Source organism: Haemorhous mexicanus, chromosome 3 (genome assembly GCF_027477595.1).
Source record: "Haemorhous mexicanus isolate bHaeMex1 chromosome 3, bHaeMex1.pri, whole genome shotgun sequence".
Lineage (NCBI taxonomy): Eukaryota > Metazoa > Chordata > Aves > Passeriformes > Fringillidae > Haemorhous > Haemorhous mexicanus.
The window spans coordinates 81,538,829-81,566,099 of record NC_082343.1 but is presented as its reverse complement, the minus strand read 5'-3'; the positions used below and the strand labels follow the sequence as shown (position 1 = coordinate 81,566,099).

The 27,271-nt window shown below is 42.0% G+C and overlaps 1 long non-coding RNA gene across 1 annotated transcript; it reads left to right on the top strand.

The window, feature by feature from the left end:
- The first annotated feature begins 7,713 nt into the window (after nucleotides 1-7,713).
- On the top strand, nucleotides 7,714-15,790 carry LOC132325304 (uncharacterized). Its single transcript, XR_009485872.1, has 3 exons — nucleotides 7,714-7,860; nucleotides 14,137-14,282; nucleotides 15,235-15,790. It is a non-coding gene; the product is annotated as an uncharacterized LOC132325304 (long non-coding RNA).
- Nucleotides 15,791-27,271: the final 11,481 nt, after the last annotated feature.

Below are 27,271 nucleotides of genomic sequence, written 5' to 3'. Positions count from 1 at the left end.
TTACTTTCATTGTGGCAGGAAACACCATAGGGTCAGGGCTGCAAACCACTGTTTATATTGTTCTTTCTTCTACTTACTTATTATATAAGCAATTTGCAGTGCCCTATTATGTGCTACATGGGGTGCCTTTAAAATTATATATTATAAGCATCTTTTTAAAATAAATAGTACCCACAAATTTTATTAATACTGGGAGTGGGAGAGCTGATTCATAACTGGCATTGTGCTAGATTTTATTTTATATGTACTTCGAGCATGACACCTGTTAAAAAGGCAAATCCTGACTCAAGACAATGTTTTGACCTCTGTACAGCCCTGATTGAGGTGGGAAAGTAACTCAGTGTATTGCTTTGGGATGGTGATGGAAGTATCATAGCGGACCAAATATTTGGCTTTGTGGATTCTCTTTTCTTCTTTTCTTCCCCTTCCTTCCATTGCTGCATTTCTCCTATTTTTTTTTTTTTTGTGGTGTCTTCCTCTCATTCTCTTTCTATACCATCTTGACTTTGCTTCCTCTTCCTTTTTCTTGTGACATCCTATTCATTTGATGCAGGATCCACATCACAGGCCCTATCTTTTCTTCTACACTATCCCACTTCACCTGTGCCTCATTTCTCATTAACCTGTGCTTGCCATCACAGGACCATGGAGTGGCTGAACAGTTTTGAGGGCTCGTTCATTTCACCAGAAGTGAACAAAATTCACTTTAAGTGGTGTCATGCCACTTGAATTGGACATGGATACCAAAGGTTTCTTACTTATGTATTAGGCACATGCTATGGTTGCAGATTTTGTGGACAAATTGCAGTGGTGGTTATCTGCCATTATGTCAGTGAAGTGTTTGTGTGGTGCCAAGTGAGAAGGGATTGGTTAAGCTGATTAAAAAAATGGAGGTTAGTACAGGAATTGTAAGGTGGAAAAAACAGCTGAAAGAAAACTGGAATAAATTCTCAGTCCGCTTTGCTATATAGCAATGTAGATGGTGCTGGCCAAAGGGAAAGGATACAAGGGAACAGGAATGAAAGGCAGAGGTCAGTGAAGGTCAGCTCTGCTTCTTTAGATAAACTGTATCAAAAATTATGACCTGAACCTGTAATATGCACTGACTTTCAATAGGACAAATCTGTTTCTTAGGCTTGAGCTACTAAGGTATTGCCAACAGAAGTACAGAAGTATATTTCCCAATATAAAAGACATTCAAAACACCTATTTCCCCTAAAATACTGTATGTAGTTACACATATTCAGAAAAGATTAATTAAGACCACAATTTGTATAGGAAAAGGTAAATGAGCCAATTAGAACAATATTTAAAAAAGGGAAAAATTAGCCCCAGGAAATTAAAGTGTTGTTATTTGAATGTTAGTGCCCCTACAAATTATTGAATTCTAGGATTTTCCCCTAAAAGCGCAAGGAAAAAATAAGTTCAGGAGATCTATTTTAGTGATGAAGACTATGTTGTAATACAGGAACTGTCAGTTACCTCACTCAAACTGGAAATAAGAGGAAGATTTGTATGTGTCAGAGGAATGAGTTTAAAGAACAGTCTTCCAGTAGCATCAGTATGGGTGAAAATAAACCCCAATCTTTAGTTGCAGGTTAGGTGGGCTTTAGGTAAGGCTTAGTATTTTTATAAAAAGGGATTCTATGGTTTTGATGTTTTTGGTGACACAAGACTATTAAGAATAACCCAGGAAGTTTTGTAATACAAAATGACAACAGCAAACTGGAATTAAACATTTTACCGGTGTGCTGGTTTTGACTGGGATGGAGTTGATTTTCTTTTCAGTGGGATGTGGGATAAGTTTTAGATTTGTGACCAAAACAGTGTTGATAGTACAGGGATATTTTCATTTTTGCTGGGCAGTGCTTGCATAGCATCAAGGTCTTTTCTGCTTCTTATCCCACCAATGAGGAGGCTGGGGGTGCTTAGGGAGCTGGGAGAGGACACAGCCAGGACAGCTGACCCCAACTGCTGAAAGGGGCATTCCACATCATATGGCTTCATGCTTAGCATATAAAGCTGGGGAAGAAGTGGTGGGTGGAAATTCCTAGTTGCACTATTTGCCTTTCCAAGTCACTGTTGGATGTGATGGGGCCCTGCTTTCCTGGGGGTGTCTGAACACCTGCCTGCCCACGGAAAGCAGGGAATGACTTCTTGCTTTGCATTGCGTGCATGCACAGCTTTTGCTTTGCCTATTAAAGTGTCTTTATCTCAGAAAACACTTATGAGTTTTATCACTTTTACCTTTTCATTTCTCTCCCCCATCCCACCAGGGGAGTGGCTGTGTGGTGCTTAGTTGCTGGCTGGAGTTAAAATGTGACAACTTGAAAGGATATGAAGCAGGAATAACCCATTTGAGTCAGTTCACCTATATTCAGAATAATATATTGAAGCTATAAAAAGAAAATTACTAAACTCACTGGTGTATATGCATGAATTGTGCTAACAGACCTGGATATAGAATAATTAGGAAGCACTGAGTAAAATTTTGCAGCTCTGATTACTGCTATTACCTCAATGATTTCAGGAAAGCATCAACTAGCAAAGCATGGATCAGTAATCTTTTCTATCTCTTGTTAGTCACAACCTTGTGTAGGATCACCAAAAAAAGGAGGGCAGTGTCATAAGATACTGAAAATGCTACTGCAATGTAGAGAAGGATTGCCTTATATCACCATGTCCTGAATACCCTTACCCCCCAATGTCAAAGATTTTTATACACAAATGTTTTACATTGTCCCTATTGGCTTTCTACCTCCCTTTTACTATTGTTAAGAATTCACATTTTTAAACTTCACATATAATTTTCCCTGCCTGGATTTTGGACAAACACTGCACCATGTTAAACTCTGCTTTGCTATTGATCTTAAAAACTGGTACAGTACTTTAGCAGGAAGGAAAACTGTACTTCTTATAAAAAGATTTTTTTTTTTTTCAAAAGTGTTCTCTTACATCTTTGTAAAAGAACTTTTCATAATTGATTCTAAGGGTAAAGGAGCAGCATGGTATTGCATATTAATTGGAGTGTAGAATTGAGTCAACTAAAAATATAGAACTGGAATGGTAAAAAAAATTACAGGCCAAGTATTAATAAGGTGAGTAATACTGAACATGTAAATTAAGAGCCATTAAAGTAAAAAATGCTGAGCTGTGAACATCTCTCCACTTTTTCAGTGGACTAGAGCCTGGATCCTCTGTGAACTTACACAGCTGTGTCAGGCTGAGATATGGTAAAGGTCAGTTTTTCTTCTGTGCCAGTATGTTAGTGAACAAGCCAGCATGGGACAGAGTGACAACTAAGCTATCTAATCTCCTATTGACTTCTTCAGAACTAGGAGGAGGTGTGAGACACTGTTCATTCAGTTTACTTGCAACACATAAAAAATGGGCAAGTACTTTCCCTTGTTGCCTCTTTGGAAATTTTGTGTGGAAGCCAGCTGGAAATTTTGCTTGTATTAAGCTCAATTTTCTGCATCAAACAATGAAGAACTGGGGACTTGAGTTAAAACTCCTATTTTTTCAGATCTTTTACTAAGTGTTCAACTCCTCTGTCACTATCTTGCCTGTCTTATCCATCTTTCTGTTCTTTCAGATAGTACCTGGCTACATTTTATTCTCAAAAACTTCTTCTTGCCTGCTGCAGCTGACCTCCAGGATGCTCCTTGGTCTCCCAAGCAAGGTGCTATGTATGTGTGCTCTACCATCTAAACACACCTATGGCTTAACCTACTTCTCCTCCTCTGATCAATCACCCCTCCGTTCCCCTCTGCCAATCTTGTACAGTACTTCTTACTTAGCATACCTTTTCTATTCATAAAACAAAAGACAGCACCCATCTTCTGCTGGCAAACCCACTCCTTGTCCTTTCTCCACCACCACTGCTAATTCTGTCATCCTTCAAGCTGATATGCTCCTTTTTCCCTCTCATATAAAAGCTAGTTTTAGGTCATGGTTGTTCTTCTGTGAAGTATTTCCAATGACCTGTTTCCCCAGCTCAGACCTTGTTTCCAAAATTCTTCCCCAGACTTAGGTCACCTCTAGCCTGAAGATGCTCATAAATTACCAGCTTTCTAGAAATTTCTCCCAGGGAATCTTTAGTTTCTCCTTTCCACCCACAGTTCAGGGTCTCCCTGTTCACATTTCAGGAGACAAAGTTTTCACTGCCCTCCTCACCCTTTTTCCTCACTAACCAGGAGCATCTCCTCACCTTTGCACCCCTTCTTGGACGTTCTTGGGTTATTCATCACTTTGGTTTCAGGCTTCACCTTTGGGGCCTGGCATTCTGCTGATGCATTAATTTGGGGTTAATGTCAATCCCACACATTCTGGTCCAGTCCAGCCTCCCTCTAATAACTTCCTTCCCTTCTTCATTCCCTCTTCCAGTTTCCTCAGAGGACTTTCACTCGTGCTGCCGTTTTTTCTTTAAGCCTGGAACAACTGCACCCATCTTGTGAACCAAATCCACACTGCCTTCATTCCAATATCCCCATAGAATGTACTTTTGCCATAAGATCTATCCAGCTCAGATTTTTCTCTGAAATATATCTGATTCTTCTACAAAAAAAACAAATCCTGTTTCATAACAAAACAAAAAGAACTGAGCAAGAGACTGACTACACAACTAATTTTTGGCCGTTGCTTTCTGCCAAAAGCAACATGCTTGTTCTTATTCCATCCCTTGGATTGTGCCTCCTGTTTGTCCTTTTGTTTTCAGCTTTTGATTCCTTCCTGAGGGCTCCTGGCCTGATCCTGTGCTCACACTGGTGTGAAGTGAGGAGTAGCTCTGCTGCAGCAAATAGAGCTTTGCCAAGGCAAAATTTCTGTGGAAGGCGATCATCCCTTTGTTTTAATATTAGCTAATAAAGCCAGTGCACAGCTCCAGCACAGCACTCTGGTTTTAATTAATAAGAATTAGCATATACAGCTACATACACTCTTCTTTTTCCCTCAGCTACTTTGAAGAAAACCTCTTTGTACGTCTTCCTGGTTGCTCTGTGTATTGACATTAAAAAAAACCCCAAATGAATAAAACCCCAAAACCAAAGTAGCATCAAACTCCCACGCAAACAAAAGGCTTGGGTGCTGCCGGTGGCGGGGAGCGCTGGGAGCAGTCCCAGCTCCCAGCCCCTGCTCCCTACCGCTGGGGAGCCATCCAATTCCCAGCCCGCCGTCCCTTCCTCCGCCTTTGCACAATCCCACTGCAGCGACTTCCCGGTCTTAATTGGAACCTCTGGGCATTATTGTATTATTATTATTTAATAAACAACCACATAAAACACTGACATTTAAATAAAAGTAAAGAAAGGAAAGCTCTGACTCCTAGTCTGTTTTGTTTTCCTGTTGGTTAGGGTGGAAGCAGGAGCAGGTTTTCCCTACAATACCCATGCTCGCAAAACACAAGCTTACACTTAATGTTATAGGAAGGAGAGCCCACTGTGGATGAGCAGGCCAGACCTACTGCAGGTTTCAATCCCTGTTGCATAAGGTGTAAATAGAGAGTAATGACCTGAACATTCCTGAATAAAAGGCACTGCTTTTCTTTCCTGAGCTACAATTTGCAAGGGTTTAGCCCCATTTTCTGCATTGTGACCCCCAGCATGTCCTTTTGAGTGATTATCTGAAACCCACAGCCATAGGGATGCTATTAAAAAAAATAAATGGAAATTATAGTTTTATTTTTGCATTTTATCGTTTGAGACAGTCCAGTGTGAGAGGTATCATGACAAAAGAAAATGTGGCATCCTTGAAGTGAACGCAGAGGAGCGCAACTCGTTCAATAAGGTTGTGAAAGAAAAACAAAGAGCTGAAAGCCAGATCTGACTCCTTTAGAAACAAGACTAAAATGAGACAGGATTCAAAGTGCTTAAAATACTTTGGTGACAAGCAACAAAGAAGCGTCTGTTACTAGAATTGATTGAATTAAGGAAAGGGAGAGACAATCTTGAGAACTTTTAAAAAGTGGTTTTAATGTGTGGGGAGTATAAGGACAAAAATTCTCCCGGGCCACAGCTAGAGCCCTGAATCAGCATAGCTCCTTTTCTTGAAGAAAGTGAAAACTAGACAAGGGCAAGTAAGTACACCCTTATTATCCTTTTTCATTGTGGATCAAAGAGGAGGAATTCAAAGGGCTGCCAGGTCTCCACTTTCCTGCAATGAGTCTAGAGTGTGGGCTCCGTTTATTTCCCTCACATTAGGCAATGCTTCTCTATTACTCTAAATGATCCAGCCCTGAAATGGACTTCTTGTGAGACCTGAATTCTATTTACTGGTTTGTGTTTTTAAAGCACTCAGTAGGAATGAAACATTCCAGCTGTTTAAAAAATAATGTATATATGTGTGCTTTAATTCTAGGGAGTTCACCCCTCAGTCTTCCCACCATTTCATTACACATTTGCTTTCCTGTATTATATATTAAAAGCTTCATGCAGTGGCTCACTTGCATTTACATATAAGGACTGTAATAATTCTTTGTTGTTGCTTGGAATTTCTGTATGAACATGTTGTATACAGTCAATGTGGGCATGACAAATGTAGATTTTTTGTAGATAAACACAGTCAGTGAATGCAAATATGAGTGAATTTCTGTGCAAGTTTTAATATCTAAGCAGAGCTAATAAGTGCATGACACCTGTAACCACAACTGCCAGTGCAAACAGGGAAACTAGTTTTAAGGCATTTGCACTGTTTTAAAAGTGCTGGACTTTGAAATATTTCAGTTGTAATGGTTGAGAATTGTTCATCCTCCAGCAGGTATTCAAGTGGATGGACTCTGTTATTAGGAGTACTGAGTTTATTCGCATCTGATATGCAGAAATCCTTGTGAAAGCAAGTTACCAGAATGGTGAGGACTGCCTTATGAAGCAATCTGTGGCTTTTAAAGACATTACGGAAATCTTACTGCGATATGGATTAAAAAGTGCTGGTTGATGATCTTAGGGAGATGGGTGTTAGGCATGGAGATTTTTTTGGAAAGCAAAATAGGAACTTATTGGAAAGGTGCTGTATTTCCATTTGTGGCTGTATAGCCAGTAATAGCTCTGGTCTAGAAGCAAGGAGCTTGCTTAGGAAAGGCACTGCAGGGACATTCAATGTAAGGAAGAAATGTAATGTGTTTGAATATGGGATATAGTAATTCCCTAGAGGGTGATGGAGTGACTGCTTTTTGTGAGAATACTGAGGCAAAATATATTAAATTGTTACCAAAGTTGTAGAGAAGTATACAGCTTTATAGAGAAGTTCTATAAAGCTTTCTAGTGCATTTTATCAAAACCATTTTGTCAAGGCCAGGTTGGATGGGGTCTAGTGGACTTGGAACTAGATGATCTTTAAGGTGACTTCTGACCCAAACCATTCTATGGTTCCATGAAATTGTTCATGTCACAAAAAGGAGATACATGCAAGTCTAAGACTTTAATTGACAAAAAGGCAAAATGAACCTCTTTCACCTCTTTCTTTATTCATGAATAGAAATATTTGCTTGTTTCTGTATCTGGTAAAGGTAAAGTTGTCCTTAATTGGCCTGCAAAATATTTCCTAGAGATGTAGTTCATGTTTAACATGTGAAGGAAATTGTTTTGAATTCAGTGGAAGTCCACCAACTCTTTCTAAATAAGGCCATATTAGTGTAGATGTTGAACTGCTACAACAAAAGTTATGTTTCTCAGAGGGAGGAAACTAAATTGTCTTTGTATTTGCATTTCTTTAGAGCTCAGTCATGGTTATTTATTGATGGAAAATCAGAAGGAGACAGTCTTCAAAATGACCAGTCAACTGAAGAAGCCAGACTGCGAACATCTGTATCTTCCCATTTGAAAACCTCACCTGTTGCTTGCTCCTACAGAGTACCTGGAAACACTGGTAAAAAACAAATTACAGTAGTGCCATTGTATTTTAGCAACTCTTTTTTCTGCATAGCATTAGAATGATGTCAGAGGTCGATGACACATAAGATTGTTCTAGTGAGAACAATTAATTTGGGGGCAAAAACTAGTGAGGACCCTGTCAGACACGGAACAATGTTTTTGGTTTTCATGTACTGATTCATCAGTGTTTATAGGCCTCCAACATGTAAATCACCCTGAGGTAATCTGGAAGGGAAGGATATGAATAAGCCAATTAAATTGGCAAAGAGCCTAAGGAACACCCTGTTTAGGGATAAAATCACGCCTATACAAGTGCCAGTAGTTTTGGAGAAAGAAATAGACTTAAAATCCTTGCAGAGTTGAATTTCTATGTGGAGAGAACCAATTTAGAAGACTTTGGTCTACTTATTTTGTATGTGTGAGCTTGGGTAACTGAGATAAGGCAGTAAGTGAGGTGTTTTCTGCAAGTAACTTTAATTTTGATGACACAGAAGGATGTCATCCAGGTTGCAGAGGGTGTAGGAACTAGTTGCCTCATTTATGGTAATTATTTCGTATTCAGTTTTATGATATGAGCATTCAAAGGACTGAATTGCCCTTTATCTTTCCAAGTACCACCTCTTTTCTTTCTTTCTTTTTTTTTTTTTTCCCCAAAGGGAGGTACAATTTTCCATCAGGAAGCTTCTCCACCCAACTTAGCCGTTACTAGCATACATTAAGGTGCTCTATATCTAAATAATAACAAAAGCAACTACTCTTTTTTTGCCATCTGCCAGGTCTGTGCCTTCAGAGGTGTGATGTAACAGGAAAAAGAGGCAGAGGTGAAGAGAAGTTTTCATTGAAAGTTGTACAGAGGGAAAAGTATTTCCATTCTCAGTTTACTTCCTTACAGTATAAATGGATTCTCTTGGAGTTTTCAAGAGGCTTGCTGCCTGCTGGAAGACTGGCTTTGTTTTGCTGTCATTCCACTCGGGTCTTTGAACTCACACTCAATTCCAGTCAGAAAAATAGATGTCTCTCTGGAAGAGACATGGAATGTGTATGCCTTCACTGGAGGAAAGGCCCAGGCAGAACTCATATGTGACACCAGACACTTTATGTGGGAGTGGATCATTATGACCTCTCCAAGTGCCAGAGAAGCTGTAATTGGCATTTGTACATTATTAAGCACCAGAGAATTTAACTGTAAACAGGAATCCATAGGAAATCAGGAGTCACCAGTTACATTGCTCACAGAGCTACTCATTTAAGAGCAGCTTTTGGACATTTTTCAGATGCCATTAAGAGTGGGGGAGAGAAAACCTGCCCTTTTTTTCTTCCATCGTCTTTGTAATTCTAGAGTCATGTTCATGGTTGAAGGGAAGTAACTTCCTGAAAACAAAAACAGGCAGAAAGCAACAGAGATGTGAGATCACTGGAGACACCACTATCAGTCCTTGGAATGCCTTGAAATTGACAGCATCAGGAGATCCTAGATATAAATGCCCCGATGGACAAAAGACCCAGATAAACATAGCTGTTAAGATGATTTCAGTGCCTCTCACCTAACCCCAGCGTGATAGCTCAGCATCTAGCTCATACCAGTCTTCACACCCTATGGAGACAAAGAGACGCCTTCCAGGAACAATCTGTACCAGCCCAAAGTAGGAATAAAAGGGATGTGATGTACTCTTTTTGCCTGTCTGTCTGCATTGTGTGCTGAGGAGGGCTAGATGACCATCTGAATTTTTTAGACAGCAGGTGATCAGTGACATGATTCCCAAGTTTACTGTTCAGCTCTTGCCATACATCGCTGGCAGCAGATCAGACTCCTGTTACTAGATGAGGACAAGAAATTTTGCACCAGAGGTTTATTTCAAGGATCCCTTTGTTTTGAACTGGAACTAGAGATTCACTCATCTTCTTGGAGGTGTCTCTGGCTCTTATTCAATTTCAGGCATTCAGGAACTGCTCAGAGCAGTCGAAAGAAACAGAAATAGTTGCTTTCACTTCTCTTGTTGGTGTATGTGTCCTGAAGAAACAGGAAGCAAAGTAAGGTTAAGCTAGGTTTAAAGGAACAAGATAATGTTTGGTAGAGGAAGGGAAAAATGCATAAGCTGGCCATGTTTTTAACTTTAGTGTACATAAACTGTTGCCATGTCCTCAGGAAAACAAGGGATTAAGGAAATAGTCTAAATCTATGCTGCATGAAACACAGAGCACATGACACAAGCCTGAGCCCCTTTGTCTTAATAGACAGCGTTCTAGAATTGGTGTGACCTTACTTCTGCCCTTGTTAGTCTGAAATATGTAGCACAGCTGTAGGACGTAGTTCTTCATTTATCAAGGGAAAATACAGTTCTGCATGGGAACGTGGAGGTGAAAAGTGTTCTGCACACTACGTTCGCTTTCATGTTGTAACTTGCTGCTTGGAAAAAAACAGAACGCTTTGTCTTCTTGTAACACTGGTGAGCAGCTCCTTATCGTAACCTTGTAAGAGGTTTCAAGTACATTCACGAATAGGAAGATGATTAGGATGACACATCAAGGTTTTCTGAATACTTTTTTCTATTTGTACTATTTTCTATTCACATCCTCATATTTTTCTTAGTTTTCTTTCCAGAACAAGGTGTTTCTAATCTCTGGTGTGATTGGTGGATAACATCCTTTCACTCTTGGTGGCCCAGCTTGCTATGAAACTCAAGCTGAGCAGTAGGAAAGTGAGTTTACATGAGGGGCTGTCAGACCTAAAGCAGCTAATTTAGCTGGAAGGCCCTGCAATGACCTTTGCAAAGGAGGCCACTATTGCTCTGAGCAGTTACTGTGACAAAACTCAAGGATAAAACCCCCTTTAGCCTGACTAAAATGTTTAGTGGGAAAGAACTTACACGGGGGATTTAAAGGATCTAATTTGTAGGGTAAAATGAGGAAGATATTTATGTAGCTGGGGAACAATTGAAAGTCTTACTCTGAACACATCCATAAATCATCATGCCAGGTAGGGTATTTTCCTTTCCTTCAAGTGTTTCCCAGGCTGGAAGTCTGCTTTGGCCACAGCTGCTTCTCTTCAAGTCCATTAGAGTCCTGAGACTGGGTTTTGAGCCAGCTGTGTAGGAAGGCTGTAATACTTCTCTCAGCTTGCAGCTGAAGAGTCAAGTGTGTAGCCTGATGTGCTCTTTTTGAGAAGAGGACTCATATTAATTACCCTACATCTAAGAAAATCTAATTTCAGAGCACAAGGATGCAGAGGAAAAAAGGAAGCCTGATTTTTTCCAGGGTTCAAATGATCATATTAGTGCAGAGATTTGTGTCACAGGGAGTGCCTCTGGGTCTTCTTGCCACCAGGTTTGTTAACAGAGGGCAGGAAACCAACTGAGACCAATGACTTCAGTGACAGATGCCAGGGGAGTAGAGGTGGTAGTATCTTTGGCATTAGGCTGAGGGGGCTACAAGTGGTGGTGCAATGGCTGAAAAGTTTACCTCGTGTCTCTTGCTTCTAGGGGTGTAAATGAGTGCTAACCATATGGACCAACAGCACAAGTTTCACCACACTTGCAAAGTTAAAAACTCTGGTGGCTCCCTCTTCTCTAGAGGGTTTTGCAAAGCCACGTTTGGGGGAAGAATGGTATGGACGTGTCCAGTTCAGTGAGGTAGAGTTAATAGAGAGGGTAGGTTGAATTTATAGTGTAGTCTTACTTTCTTGATTTAACAGAGCAAAGAGAGAAATTCCAGAAGCCATGTATTTTGAGACTTACTCCAAGTCAGTCACAGGGAGTGAATGAAAAAAGTAGATAAGCTTTTTGAGATCGCCACTCTGACATCATATACTCATGATGTATCACCCCTGCTGTCTACTTTTGTCTACTCAGCCCACTGTTCCTACCCCTGTAATTCTGCAGCCCCAAGGACCCAGTTAACACCTGCTCCTTGCTGTCTGGTGCCCTCTGGTGCTGCAAGGACCTGTCCAGGCTACATCCCATTGCACCCTTGTGCAGCTGTGGGAGCCAGCTTGTACCCCAACGGGGACCCAGGCTTTTCCCTATTGCAGTCTGGAAGTGGCAAGGGCACTCTATTATGCCTTGGGGCAGGTGGGATAGGCTTGGGAAGTAGGAAAAAGCTTCTCTAGCCCTGTGTCTGTCCTTGAAGGAGGAGAGTGGGAAGTGTACAGGATCCCTTTGTACACTTGGACTGGTCCCCCTCCAAGCATATCTCCCTTGCTTTGCTCCCTTTCCCTTGCTTTAGCCTCTAACTTCTATCATCCATACTCTTTTATTACTGTTACTTTCACATGGTTGCCTGGTCTCACTGCTGTATCTTCCTCCTCCAAGGTACAGCTTCTCTTCCCCCTGGCTATTCCTATCACACTCTGATCCCTCTCCAGACACCTCATACTGCAGTGCCTATGGCTCAGTAATGATTGGAGTTTACACATGCTCAGTTTTATTGTTCAGAAAACAAGATTACAGTATCCTTGCTGTCATTCTTCTTCCTTTTAATTAATCAATGCTAATTGAGTGATTGATTGGTTAGTTGATTGATGGTGGCTCTCTGGTTAAACAGTCTCCCAAGCCCAAGCAACAGTCACATGCCTATCCTTCCCACATATTTACCTGGAGCATCCATAATGTATTAATCTCCAGAAATTACTTAGGGCCTTTTCTAAATTAGTTTGTACAAATTGGCAGGGCTCATTTTGCTGTACTTACAGAAAACTGATAACAGAAACAGATAGCAACAACAGGCTCACTCACAGGTTGTTCTCTTGATTTGGTCCTAATAGTTTTTAGCTTTTTCAGGGAATGAGTGGATCACTCAATGACTGCAACTACACACTGATGGCAGGTTCTTGCCTGCAAGCCTGCTTCCTCACACCTGATACTTGTGCCCTGTTCAGTTTAGTTCTCCTCTCTTGAGATGGTCAAATGCTGTTCCTGATGATGTTGTCACAGTGTGACACGGTCAGTCAGTAGCTGAATGGAAAGACCAAGCTTCAGGATGTTTGCAATCTGATTAGCTAAAACATCATTAGCATGGGCTTTCCTGGCAGATTCATGACCTGAGGACCATCTGCCTGACAAATTTTAGCTCTCTGCCACAAGGAGCAATTATAGGAAGAAATCCACAACATTTTTTTCTATTGTTTTTGTTTGCTTCTTTCTTTGTGTCTTTATTTTTGACAAATATCTATTGGAAACAGCTAAAGTGATTATACACAAAATAAGATATCTGCCCCAAACTCCAACAAACCAAATCATCAAACCCAACTAGCAAACAAAGAGCTGTTGGCAGGACTAAGCTTGAAACTTGTGAGCTGGAACTGATAAAGGGTTGGCAGAGATGTAAGGAAACAGAAAATGGGACCTTATAAAGAGAAGTTGGGCAACCTTCAAAAAAGTGGTGCTACCAGTCCTGTCAATGAATACTTAGATATGGCCCTTGCAGATTGCAGGTCTTTGATGCAATGCTCACTGGTGAGTCATTTGGAAGATCACTAATTGAAGGATAGAAACTGGCCTGCTGCGCCCTGCAGCCATTATGAGCTGTGCATTTTTTTAAGAGGTGTTTGTTGCAATACCCTCTATTTTCTGCAAATGGGGTGTGGCTCTCCCATTCCTGTTAAAGTGACTGGTGCAGCTTTTGATTGGGAAAATATGGGTGCTGTTACATGACAAGCTGGACTTCCCCTGGGAGGGAAGTCAACTTCTTCCTCTCCAGTACAGCATCTGGGTTGTGACAATTCCCAAAAACACAATGGAACCACACAGAAATCGGGCAACTTTACCCAGTTTGTAGTTATATGGATCTGCCTCATAAAAACATCTGAATCACATTTCTCCCTCCCTCCCTCCCTCCCTCCCTACCTACCTACCTACCTACCTACCTACCTACCTACCTACCTACCTACCTACATAAACACAACCCCATCCTGTTCTTAGGATCTGAGCCTTATATTCTCAGAGTATGCTTCCGTTTCCTTTTTCATCAGAGGTCTTGTGACTCTCACTCCTAACATAATTAACTGGGCTTTAGTGAAAACAGCTGTGTTTCAGCCTGCAATCAAAAGTGACACTGTCACTCTTTGCTCTTGTTAAATACAGGCACACAAAGTTTATTTGGCTCTGATGGATTAGAGAACTCATTCTTCATGCTGGATGGGAGGGACACCACTCTGAGCCTCATGGATGACAAAGCACAACATAAACAGCCATCCTGCAGCTGGTTCCATGGTGGATAAGACAACCCCTACACCTCCTTGACTTCTTTTCACATTTCCACCTCTCTGCTTTTCCAGACCACTCACTTTGCTGATTGAAGATTTCCCAGTCAGCTCTGCTGGAAGCCTGGGATCATGGAGAAGGAGACAGACTGCAGCACTGTGCTGCAAGTATGGGAAGAATGGAATTAGTTTTGTGGAGGCTGCAAGGAGCGAGCAGTCTGGTGAGTATTCAGACAGACACTGCATCCAGTCTGGTAGGGAGAAGCTGAAATGCACTTTCCATGTTTATGGGAGCATGGAGGTTGCTGTGCAAGGACAAGCTGATTAAGTCTGGTATCCTGCTTCAGACAATAATGAACACTGGCTGCCCGAGGAGATGCAAGAAATGCTGTAATAAAACAAAGATTTTTCCATGCATGGACATTTCTTGTCATCCTACAATATCTAGATCACCAGTTAATCACATCAACAACTAGTTCAGCATTAGTTGGGAAGGGTGAAGGCTTTACACTGAACTGTTCCAGTCAATGCCCTACATGATTCCTCTCACTTAGCTGAAACAACAATGAACAAAGAACGATACCTTCCTCATCCTGTTCCTTCTGAAATATGCCATGAACCCCATATTATTAGCAAAGGTGTAGGTTCAAACATGTCATTATCTCACACAGAGCACAGTAAATATCGTGACTAAGCATTAACAGTGTGTCAACAATGATCATTTGTAAGTCTCGTTGGCATGCTTGCTGTGAGCTGAACCAGGTTGTCAGCTGCCTTCTTCAATGAGAATGCAGCAACTGCTCTGATTAACCATCTTCCATCACTGCATACTACAGGTAAAAAATGCAGGTGAACAATAGTTTACACACACAGATATGTAACTGATTATATTACAAAGAAATGCAATAACATGTAGCTCGTTTTACACGTTTAGGAATTTGAATGAAGAGATCTCATTACCCAGAATCAGCATGCATCTAGCTTGGTGAATACAATAAAAAATGGATCCTTCAACTCACTAATTCAGAAGCATTTCAGAAAGAGAGTTCAGCAGCACAAGAAAGATGTCTTATTCCTAGAAATTTCCATACTCAACTGCTGTCCTGTATCTTTCAGTGATTCAGTAGCAAGGCAGTTATAATTGAGCACACACATACCTCTGTTCATAAACAGGAAGAAGCTGTGCAGCAGCACCAAGATGGCTTTGGACTCTGTGAGTACCAAGGTGCGTGGTCACACCTGATCAGGGCTGTGAGATTACTGTGAGATTTGGGTAAGATGATCAGGGTTGCAGAGGGAAAATCTGAATTACTGGTAACTGTGTTGTGATAAGAAAGGAGGTTGCACAAGGAGGATGGTAAGCTTGGGGGGCACCTAACAAGGCAAAAGGGAGAGAAAATAATGCTTTATTTCTATTTCTTTAACTAGTAATTGGCTTACTTTCTCCTTTAGATTGAGTACTTTGTGTAAGAGAAAGCACTGACTGCAGCGTTGAAACACTGTGTTTACACTGCATTAATGTATTATTACAGACATTGTGTGACATGATTGGAGAGAGGATGGACTATCAACAGGTAGCCAGAAGCCTGGGGGGAGTTTCTTAAGATTTGTGTGCTCCCGTGCCCATCTCCTCAAATCCAACCCAGTCTGCTTTGGGGGGAAAAAAACCACCAACCTGTGACTGTGCTCCATTTATGAAAAAAATAGTTAAATCAGGACAAAAATATAAGATCCACATAGTTCCTGAAGGTAGGAATTAATCACAGGGTGTTGCTAGAGCATGAGATAAAAATTTTAACAAATGCATGTAAAATTTTTATCACAAGTCTGTGTTTAGGAGCCATTGGAACTGCTTGTATTTTCAAAAGTGTGTAATCATGGACAACTTCAGCTGCTCTCTTCTTCATGCTTTTATTTTGTGAATGGGATAGAGCTCAGTTGTTCAGGGTTTATGCAAGTTTTTCTGCTTGCCTGAATTGGTAATGATATGCTGACATAGACTATCCTGAATGGGAAAGGGACCACAAGGACCATCCAATGGAATATCCTGATTAGGGAGGGACCTACAAGGATCGCTGAAATCTAATTCCTGGCCCTGCGCAGGATCACCCCAAAATCACACCATGTGCTTGAGTGTCATCAAGATGCTTCCTAAACTCTGTCATACCTGGTTCTGTGATCAGTTCCCCAGGGAGCCTGTTCCAGTGCCCAGCCACCCTCTGGGTGAAGAACCTTTCCCTGATATGCATCGTAAAACCTTCCCTCCAGTCCTGTCACTGGTCACCACAGAGAAGAATTTCCACAAGAGACCGTAAGATAAATCAGCTACTTTTCCTGTCCTTTATTTGAAGTTCCTTAAAATTATCAAATCTCTGCATATGCACAAGCTATCAAAATGTAAATAAATGAAAATGAACATTTTCTGTTAAATGCCTTTCCACTCCCACCTCCTGGTTGGAGGTTCCTTCCTATCAGTCAGATCCCTACACCAGTCACTGTGTGGACACTTACTTCCTGCCTCCTAATGGCTCCTTGGGGAGAGAAAAATCTGTCCAAATAATCCTAAACAGAGATTATGTCTTCACTGATTAAACTTCTTGAGGTAGTGATGTGTCCAACTGGGCTTATGACTGCAAATCATTAGTTTCAAGCATAGTCCCAAGAGCAAAAAAGGCTTCACCTGCCAAATTTGGTTAGTTTTGCCAGCAGAATTGTTTGTTGATGACTTGAACATGTGAATAGTTCTTGTTGATGAGCTATCTTCTCAAACATCTCAGTTATATTTGTCTTATTGCCAACTTTTGTTGACAGGCTTTTGGAGGGAGGAGAGGACATAATCAATGCAAAAGAGCATCTGCATTAGTTAGGTCATTTTCTTTTTCCCAGCACATGGATCTAAAATGGCCCTGCTGCCTTGTTGCTGTTGCTTGATTGCATGGATCAGAATTTAGTTAGCATTAATTTTCTGGCCCTAAATATTTGAAGTCTAGAGCTATTCCAGAGGATAATTTTATTTCATAGCAGCCTTGCTGTCATGAATATGTCTTGATCATCCCTATTTCAGCCAGAGTCTGAGCTTTCAGTCCATGTCTGTGCTGTTCTTGGTAGTAAATGGTTTCTGACAATCAGTGCATGGAGATTTTTGAAATAAGATCATTTGCAGAAGAGAAACATTAGAAAAGTTATGAGCCCATCAGGGACCTGATACCCAGACAGTATTGTCCTGATTCTTCCATTTTGTAATGTGGGGAGATCCAGCTGTTTGACAACCCCAAATCACAGGGAAGCCTTGGGCACCATAACTGATATCCCAGAGAGCTCATGGTGATCAGTGCTCTGGACCAGACAGCCCAGGATGAGGCATTTCTCCCTGTCTGTGCTTTGTAGGGGTGTGGGCTTCTGGGAGCTCCTTCCCTACTGCTGGAAGAATCAACTTTATGTTCACTAAGTTCAAAAGAGGAACTTGACCTCTAGACAGATGTTCTGATATGTGGGGTATGTTTGGGTCTATGTGGTATGACAATTGAGCAGAGGCTGTCACTTATGGGCCTGTGTTTGGAGAAGACTCGTAGGAGTGCTACCAACAAACAGCTCTTGGGGCCAGCCATGTCTGTATGGTGCTCTTGGGTGTACATCCACTCTCTCTTGAGCTAGTGAGTGCCCAGAAAGTCAGATGGATGCTGTGCCCCACACATCACTTCCTAAACCTTGGCCTGTCTAATCCAGCTGCTGTGGACTTTCAGCATAATGTCGCTTTGTCTGAATAAGCAGCAACAGCATCTAAAGAAGCAATAGATTTTGAGACAACTGGAGCAATCATTCTTTGATCCCTGGCAAAGCCCAGGGGCTTGATTATTATCCAGTGGAAGGAGCTAAGATAAATGAGTTTTCAGGAGTAGGCAACTCAAAAGAGGTCAGGCTGGAGGAGGATTAGAGTGAAGGGTGAGAGGGTGTGCCCGGCTCCCAGGATAATGAGGTCAGTCATGAGCAAGCCACAGGGTCCTCTCAGAGCCCAGTGCTTTTACAGGGCTCACATGCATTTTCTAGGAGCAGGCAGGAATGCTTCTTTCCATAGACCTCTGTCACCTCCTTGGAAGCTGATCAAACGCATTTTAATAAAAACCACCATTTGACTCCTGATGTTTTTATACTGATTAAGAACATTGACTTGGCTGACTGAACAAGGGAACTCATTGTAGCTCATTCACTTTATGTCGGAAAAGCTTTGATCGGACTGAGTGGGAGTTTAAGGTACTCTATAAAATGAATTTTGGTGATAAGCTTTTAAACTGAATTTGAACTTTGCACAGGCTCCAGAGACAAGGAATAAACAGCTCCATTTATATTCTCTAAAGATACACACCAAGATGTCCCTTTAACCTTTAGTTACATTGCATTGGAGGTCAAACTGTTTCTTAAACTATTTGAAATTATTTGTCCAGATTAGCTGTCCATTCTGAAGATGGAGAGCTTTCAGGGTGATTCCCAAGAGCCCTGAAGCCAACTATAATGAATGAGTTTGGTGCTTTACTTGAAGAAAAAAAAGCTGAATGAGTTATGGAGCTGCTAAATAGCCCCAGTTCATTCACACAGAGTTGAGGATGATGTGCTTATCTTAACATAGTATTGTTAGAATAGCTTATTTCAAGGACATTCCTGTCTGACATCTTCCCTCCCTCATTACTTATCAGCCTCTTTAGTTATATATGGAGGTTTGGGAGACTGTGGTATCTGACAGAAACCCTGGGGAGCATGTAGGATTCATCTCCCATTTCTGCTGAAGCTGGTGACCAAACTTGCAGTGGATCAAGTGGAAGCAAGCTCAGGTGGTCATCCTGTGAAGTCCTCTAGTCTAAAACATCTGGCGAGGCTGTAAATGCACAGGAGACTGTCTGAGGAGTCTGCTAACTGCTCAAGTAATTACTTACCACCAGTGGTTTGTTCAGCACCGATCCCAGCACAGCCATTGTGGAGAATCCAAGGCTGCTCCAAACCCCAGGAACAAAGGAATTACTCATTGCAGCAGCGACATGGTCTTTTCCCAGAACAGATTTTCTTTAGAAGGTGAGATTGTGATCTGTATGAACAGATGTTTAAATACTGTATCAGAGGATTTATTCCACTGATACATAAGTCTCACAACAAGAGGACACTTCTGTTTTCATTTTTTCAGGGTGGAGGGTGGAAATGAAAAACCTGTGGTCTGGCTCTGTAATGTCCTGCATATCTGCAGGCAAGTCACTCCCACTGTCATTCTGCTCCTGAAGTCTCTCCACATCTACTCCAAGAGAAAATTGCTGAGACCCAGCAGCATCCTGAGCTTCTGCAGTCATTCCTCCTTCCCATCTTCAAAACAAATGCACTCCATTTATCATAATAAAAGGAATATTTTCTTTTAAACCTAGATGACATTTTGTGCCCTTCATATGTGCATATGCCTCTTCGACCCTAATACCCAACTCCAGATAAGTATAGAGGCTTCAGTGGTATCCAAGTTACATTAAATTTCCATGAAATTGGGAGAATTAATTAAAATGTCACTTCTCCTGAGAGAGAAATCTTACCAGATGTCTGAGAAGAAAAGGGATTGAGGGACAGAGAAAAAGACATAAGAAACAAGGCTTCATTTTCTCTTTCTGTTGCACGCAGTAATTTTATTTTGGGTTTTCTGTTAGTTTTCTCATGACCCATCATTCTCTGAACCTTACTTGTGATTTGAAGTGTAAATTAGTATATTAGTAATCAAATATTCCTCCTATGAGCCCTCAGTTGATCTCTGCATTGTATCTGGAAAGGGCTAATGCTCACCTGGTGTTGACTCTCCACCAATGACAGGGGTAGAATTTAGGTAGCAGGGACACTGGACATGCAAAGGGAGCAAGTCTGTTAGGAGCTGGAGAAGGCCCATTCATTGACCAGTTTCACTAGATATTAAGGGAGCATAATAATACATGTCTAAATTGGCGACAAATTGCAAAAACTAATTTGTGAGCTGGGGTGCCATTTGTTGGAGTAAAGATCTTTTGCCTCCCCTGCCTTTGTCCGTATAGAAACAACTATGGAAAAATGCAACACAAACCATCAGCTTTTGCTAGCCTTCCAAGGGCATTATTAACTTCTTCACATGCTCCCATTCAGGAATTGTAGACTTCTGAACACTCAGTTTTGAGCTGACTAGCTTTACCCGCAGCCTGCTCTATTCATCACACATTATTTTATTCATCTGCCCTAAAATAACAAGGTTTAATTGTCAATCTGGTTTTGATTTACTAATATCTCCTTGTGCATGGAAGGAGACCTCAAATTCTGTGTACTCATTCTCAATCAATGTCAGCTTGGTATTAACTCAGTGTTATTACATTATTGATTTTATTCATCCCAGGAGCTACATCAATTTATCATGGAATTTACACTTCTTTAACAACCAACACAAATCAAGACCATTTGTTAGGCTTGCAGTGTAGACTAGAAGATTTTTGGAATCTGATCCTCATTTTCCTTTACATTTGTTTAGATTTCCAGTTAATCTGAATTCCTATCTTGCCCCTTTGAACTCCCAAGCAACTGTAAATACTTTTGATAAATTTCCATGCTAAAAACTGTATTGCAACACAGTTCTTAAAAAAATTAAAAAAAAAAAAAAAAAAAAAAGGAAAGCCAACTGCAAAATACCCAGTGCTTTATGATGTATTGATGTAAACTGGTTTGGGGAAGTAAGCAGTCAGAGCTGCTTTGGGTTACACGGTGGCCAATGTAAACAATAAAATCTGTTTGTAACCCCAATAATGCATTTGGTTCTGCTGCACAGTATAACCATTTGCAGTTTTAACTCATGTCTTGAAGGTGTGTAGTGAGTTCAAAATGTCCTTTCCCATTGCATTTTACTCTCTGATTTATTTGAAACAGATGACGAGATTCTGGGAAAATTAATTGTCGCTTCTGCATTTGTTCAGTCTTCTTCTCCGGCTAGAGTCTGTGATGGCTGGAGAGATACTGAAAGGATGATGTCAGAAGAATGGGAAATGAAAGCTGAAGGGAATTTCAGCAGATGCTTTGAACTGTTGATTTAAAGAAGTAGAGTTAATGACTACATTAGCTGAAATGCTGATTTTGTATTTGGGTGAAAGAATGTGGGACACCAGAGAAGTCACAGCACTGACTGGTGTTAACAGAGATACTTTTTAGAGGGCTAAAGCACCTCTACTATCTTCCTTCATATCACAGGAAAACTCCTGGCTGGAGTGTGAGGGACAATTGCAAACTTTGCTGATATATAGTAATTTTATCACTCTGCTGTATATTCATCCTGCTCTTGCATCTAAGTATAGGAAAACTAAAACTTTCAGGACATGCTGTTGCTTAGTAGTAGGTGGACAAAGATGAGACTTTAATTAAAATTAAAGGACCAGTTTAGCAGCATTTACCTTAAAGCACATGAGTAATCTAGAAGAGGGAGGATTGCAAAATCTGTGTGTTCATGGCATTGCCAACCTTCAGTGTTGCCTAACACTGTTGGGATTACATCATCAGAACAAACTTTCGTCAGTTCATCATGGTTTGCTTATGTCACACTATTTTGAGCTCAGCAGGGAAGTGATGCTTTCATGGAAATTTGTCCCTACCTGAGTATTTCAAACATTGTCAGAAACTCCATTCTATATTACTACAGCTTGCCACAAAGTGTCTAGGGGGGAGAAGGCCACTCCACCCAAAAATATCAGATAAAAACTTTAGGAGCTAGAGGATTCATGTAGACTTTCTCTTTGAAGTCACCAAAGCAGGAATTTCTTGGCCTTGTTGCTCAGAAGAATTTCAGGAACATATGTTACCAGTAGTTTTCACATCAATATCCTGGTTTGGGTCTCAGCATTTCACATAGGTTGAGGAAGGTAGATACCTGAGTACCTGAGTGCTTGTGAGGTTTGAAATAGAGACATTCAAGAGACAGGGAAGAGAGGACCAAGACCTTCTTTGGGATTGCCTTGGTAGACAAATCAGGGGTTTATGTTTTCTCTTTGCCTATAGCACCATCAGCTTGCACCTGTGCCAGAAACCTTTATGTGCTGGCTGTTTGCCTAGTGGTAGCTGAGATGCTCAGAGGGTTGTAGCAAGATGTTACTTCTCATGCCAAGCAGTGGAGCAGGAACTCTCCTTCAGGTTAGACCTGGGGTTACCAAAACACCACAGAAGGCACAAACCAGAGCAGCTCTGAGGTACTGGGGGCAGCAGGAGGAAGCAGAGCAACTGTGAAAGGCATGATATGCTCCTGCCATAATGTGCTCTGCCAGTCAGGGGCTGAGTGAGAAGCTGCTGTGCGGCTTAGCAGAAGGTTCAGCAGTCTTCCATAGAGACTGGCCAATGCATGGGATTTGACAAGAATTGAGATGGTTACCCCAGCTGCTGCTTCAAGGGGTGTAGAGGGGTTGCAATTTACCCCAGTTTCTTTGTCACTGTCCATATGCACAGGTAAGCAGGCTCTGGCCTTTGCCATCTTCTCAGATCAAGCCACAGGAAGCCCTAAGCTCTTTTATAAACCCGTGCTGCAATTCCACAGGTGCTGGGTGAGAGCAGGCACGCTCTCAGATTAGCTATCAGATTAGCCACTGACCTTATGCTGTCTTTTCAGGGCTCCTGGGAGGATGTGATGCAGCACAGAGGCAGAGCAGCACAAGCAGTCAGCGCCTCATCCAGCACCCAGCAGCTTGTACAAGGTTCACCCACCAACGATTTTAAACAAGCCTGAGTAGCCAGAGCTGATTTATCAAAGCTTTGCAACATGTGGCATTTGGCTCTAGGTAATTTAGTGCTGGTTTCAGTGTGTTGCTGGATCATAGGTCTGGCCTGTGGCTCAGCCAGGGTGTTTGGATGGGTTGGTAGTGGTGCTTGGCTGTGCTGCGGAGATTTTGGCATGCTCACCTTTGCTGCCAGTGCTACAGAGCATGTGGGCTCCAACTGCTTCAGCTACAAATCACTGAGCCCCTTGGGCTCTGCAGGGGGGTGTGACCTGCAGCAGCTGCACTGTACCACTTTGAACACTGAAATATCTTCACTTGTTGTTCAGGCTCCCTTGTTCTCCTCTTGCTGGCTCTGCACAGCTTAGTGCTGTCTCAGGAATCTGTCTCAGCAAAGGTCACCCAAGCCAGGTTTCTACTCCCAGGGAACTTTTCTCACCCTACACGGTAACCATGGTGATTTGTTTTCTTTTAAATTCCTTTCCCTTAAGTTCAATGCTATCTTTAGATGTCATCCTGTTTTGACAAATGTCCATGTAGCTCCTGATACTATCAGGGAACTGTGGCATGACAAGGATTGGCTTAAGTAACAGCTGCCTAACTCTGTCAGGAATGAATGATGCAGCCCATTCCCTTTTTGGAAACACTCCCATTTTCAGTGATTCTTGCTCTGATGCAGCATCCAGCAGCCAGTCATGGCCTTGCTTGCCCAGGTTTTGATCTTTTCTGCTATTACTATACACAACCTGGTAAACATGAAATCTAAAGAGTTTTGTTGTCTTATTATTCAAAGAGAACTTCACATTTGCTGTACTGAAGAAAAGTATACATATTTTTTTGTTGTTTCTTGCAACATTTTGTATTTAGTCACTGATGCTCTGTATATAGTCACCTTTCTCTCTGTAGATGTGTGTTTACCAAAGTTAACCAACACAGTGCCTTTGCTCATTTAAATGCCACAGTTTCCCCAATGGTTTTCCCTCAACAACATGGAAGTGAGCAGGAGACACATCAATTCTAAGTCTTCCTGTCTTATATTCCTCAGTTCTTGCTTGTGTGAGACTGTCTTGAGGACCTGTGCAGATGTCGCCCCGGAGAGATGTTCTGCCAGCTAGAGGATGTGCACAGAGCAGCAAAGGGGAAGCAAGGCTGTGAGACTCTCCTCTGGCATCTCTGGCTTTTTAAATACCCTGAGCTTAAGAAGGCCCAGAAGTCTGACCATTCAAGTTCATACTTCAGAGTCATCAAATCAAAATATTATTGGAAATCTGACCTAAATTATAGACCGTACACTCTGATATCACCTTTAGCTAAATCACAAGATAACATTTCCATCCTATAATGAACTGTATAAACCTCAGCTTAAAATAGGGAACTAAATTATGCCATCATTACCCAACTGATATAATACCAGTGTGCATTCAGAGGCACAGAGGTGATCTTTAGCATTGCATGTGAACTTTATGTTTCTTTAATTAACTGCGTCATACTTCATGTTGGCAAGAAGCAGTAATGATCCTTCCATCCTTCCATCGACCGAACATCAGAAAGTTGCAGTGATCATACTGTCAAGAGACATACTAGGTCTTGATTTAAGAACTACTCTTAATACCACAAAACAAAATCCCTTTTAATAGTTCAATATTACATACTCAAAATGCTTATTCCATAATGAGTTCCCTAGTGTAAACAGCTGGGACCAAAATCAGCGTTATAGCTGGATCAAACCTAGCTTTACAAACAGTGATTTGGATCCAAATAGCTAAGAGCCTTGAATGTTGTGCAGCTGGTTGTAGGTAAGAGGGGCAAAGTATCATTAAGTTTGGTCAGTTGTGTTTACTTATGAGAAAATACTTGGCTTTGCCTAAGACACAGTGAGGGTTCAGGATGTGTCGGGCTTCCTCTCCAAGGATTGCCTGCATCCTTGGAGGCAGCTTTTCTTCTGTCTGGCAATGTTTGGTACATGCCTGGGTCCAGCTCCAGTCCCCAACCCTCCTCCTGTCTCTGTTTTGCAGCCTCTGTTTTGCTGCCTCTCACTCAGCCCCAGGAGTTCTGCTGCTCTCTGCCTTTGTATCTCCTGATGCTGGCTTGATGCTAGGCCTGGCTCAGGATCCCAGCCTGGCCTTAAGCCCCTAGACACCTGGGGAAGCACTTCCCTGCTATTCAGCAAGTAGTGCTGAAGCAGCTCAGGCTGGCATGCCTCCATGCCCCATTCCCTGCTCACATTTCAGGATGTAAGCCTGAAATGTAACCTGCATTCTGGGAGACAAGTACTTCTGGTCTGCCCTCAGGTACTGGGCATTAAGCAGAGGTTATTTGGTGGCAGTGCAGCTGAGGGTTCCAAAAGTGGTGGCTGTGATGTAGCTATCAACCATTATCTCCTTCAAAATAAGATGAAGTTGCTGAATCCTCACCCTGTTTTGACTCAGGTGAATTCATGGACTGAGAAGCTTGATTTTTTTTGTCACCCTGGGCCATTACAGCTGTACAGGCTGTTACGTTTTCTGATCTGAATCTAACTGGTCTGCTTCTGTGTCTTGCCTCCTTGTTTCTCTCCCTTCTGCTGCCTGTACTCAAGGTGAGGTGCAGGGTTCAGCACTCTGCATGTTGCCTTTGTAGGAAGTCTGTACCAGAAATTCCTTTGCCACCCCTGCCCCTGGCAGCTCATTCCCAGTGCAAAGCCCCAGGCTGATGCCGCAGGGACAACCATTACCAGCCAAGAGCATGGGAAGGGACTTTCAACCTCCTGGAAAATGGGTAGACAACTCCACCCTTGGCCTATCTACTCTGCCCAGATTTTAGAGCAGCTTCAGGTGTTTGCTTTTGTTTTGGGTTTAAATATGTGCTTAGCTATCTCTCAGAGCTATCTCAGATGCAGGGGTGTGGTAAGGCTGCATAATTTAACCCAGCCTGTGACATCCCACAGATGGATAGCCTGTCTCCAGAAGGCTCCTTCATTTAGGTTGGTTTAATATGTGTCCATTTGATTCCTTTATCACTACTCATTTTTTAGCTAAGGAGACATAGTCTTAAGTTAGCTTGTAATTGAGACAAAGGAAATAAACCCTCCCAGAAGCAGAGAAGGCTCCTGCCAAAGAGAGCCAGTCTTTCAGAACACCCCTTCAGTTGTCTTCCCAGGAGGGAAGGATGTTCTGTGTGGCTAAATTCCTACCCAAACTTTCAGTGCATACACTCCCCTTGTCACTTTCTGTCCCCAGGGTCCTGCAAAATCCATCAGCCAGGCACAGTGCCTGCCATGCCAGTCACCTCCTTCACATGTCAGTGGAAATGCTCAGGCACCGAACTTGAGTAGTCTCATCCCCACCCCAGTGGAAGAATGAAAGCCTCTGGTTTTCACAGAGTTAGGGTTTCAGCCTTAACAGCACTCTCCAGTTGAACAGCTACAGGCCAAGCACACCCACAGGATCCACAGCATATATCTCTAGCAATATGCTCCAATTTCAAAGTACTTGCATATAATCTTATCAATGAGGGTTTTTCCACTAAACACTTGCTCTGACATGATGAGGAATGTTTAAAACAGCAAAATGGAAAAGACACTAGGGAGATATGAATACCTGAACAAAGAGGGCAACCTTTTCTCTCCTGCTGGCGTGGGTGTTGGCTTCCAGAATTGTCCCACAGTGGTCCTTAGGAGCATGTGTGACAAGTATGGGCAGCAGCATTCTGTTCCTCATGCTGCTTCTTTCTCACTGTACATTGTGATGTGCTCTATGTCAGGCACCAGCCCATCACGTCTGCATGGAGCTTGCATTCAAATCACTGACCAAGGTATTTTTTTAATCCAGGACCAGGTGGATCTCCAGACCTCCATAAAGGGGGATCCCATTCGAGGGAGTTGCTTGCTGCCAGGGATTTACAAGGTTCAAGGGGAGTGATGTGTTGTCTGTTAGGGGCAGAAGGCAAGAGGATAATTACAGTGTTGTCATTTTTGATGGCATAGGGCAACATGCCACTAAAAGTGTGGGTTTAGTCTTCAAAGAGATGGTATTTCCTTGACTCTCTCTTTATGCTCTGTCTTTTAATTCTCTGTGACATAGATAAGTGCTATTACCCGTTTCTCTTGGGCAGAAGTCACAGAGGATGAGAAAAGTGAGAAGCTGAGGTCGAGGGTCTAACCATCCCCCTTCAGTATTGGACTCCTCCTTGGTGAAAGGGAAGAAGATGGGTGCCCTTTCTCAAGTGCAGCCAACCTTACCAAGACAATGGCATGATATCCTCATAGCTAAACTTGGGAAGTGGCGACTAGATGAGTGGATGGTGAGGTGGATTGAGACCTGGCTGAACAAGCAGATCCCAGAGGGTTGTGAGGTGGGAATACACTTCAGGGGCCAGCTGCACAGGATACTGACTAATGCATCTTTTTCCCTCCAGACACAGCCCTGTCCAAGATGGGTTAAACACAGACCACCAGCCATGCATACTTTCTTTTCATTATATAATTTTTTTTCCCCCCC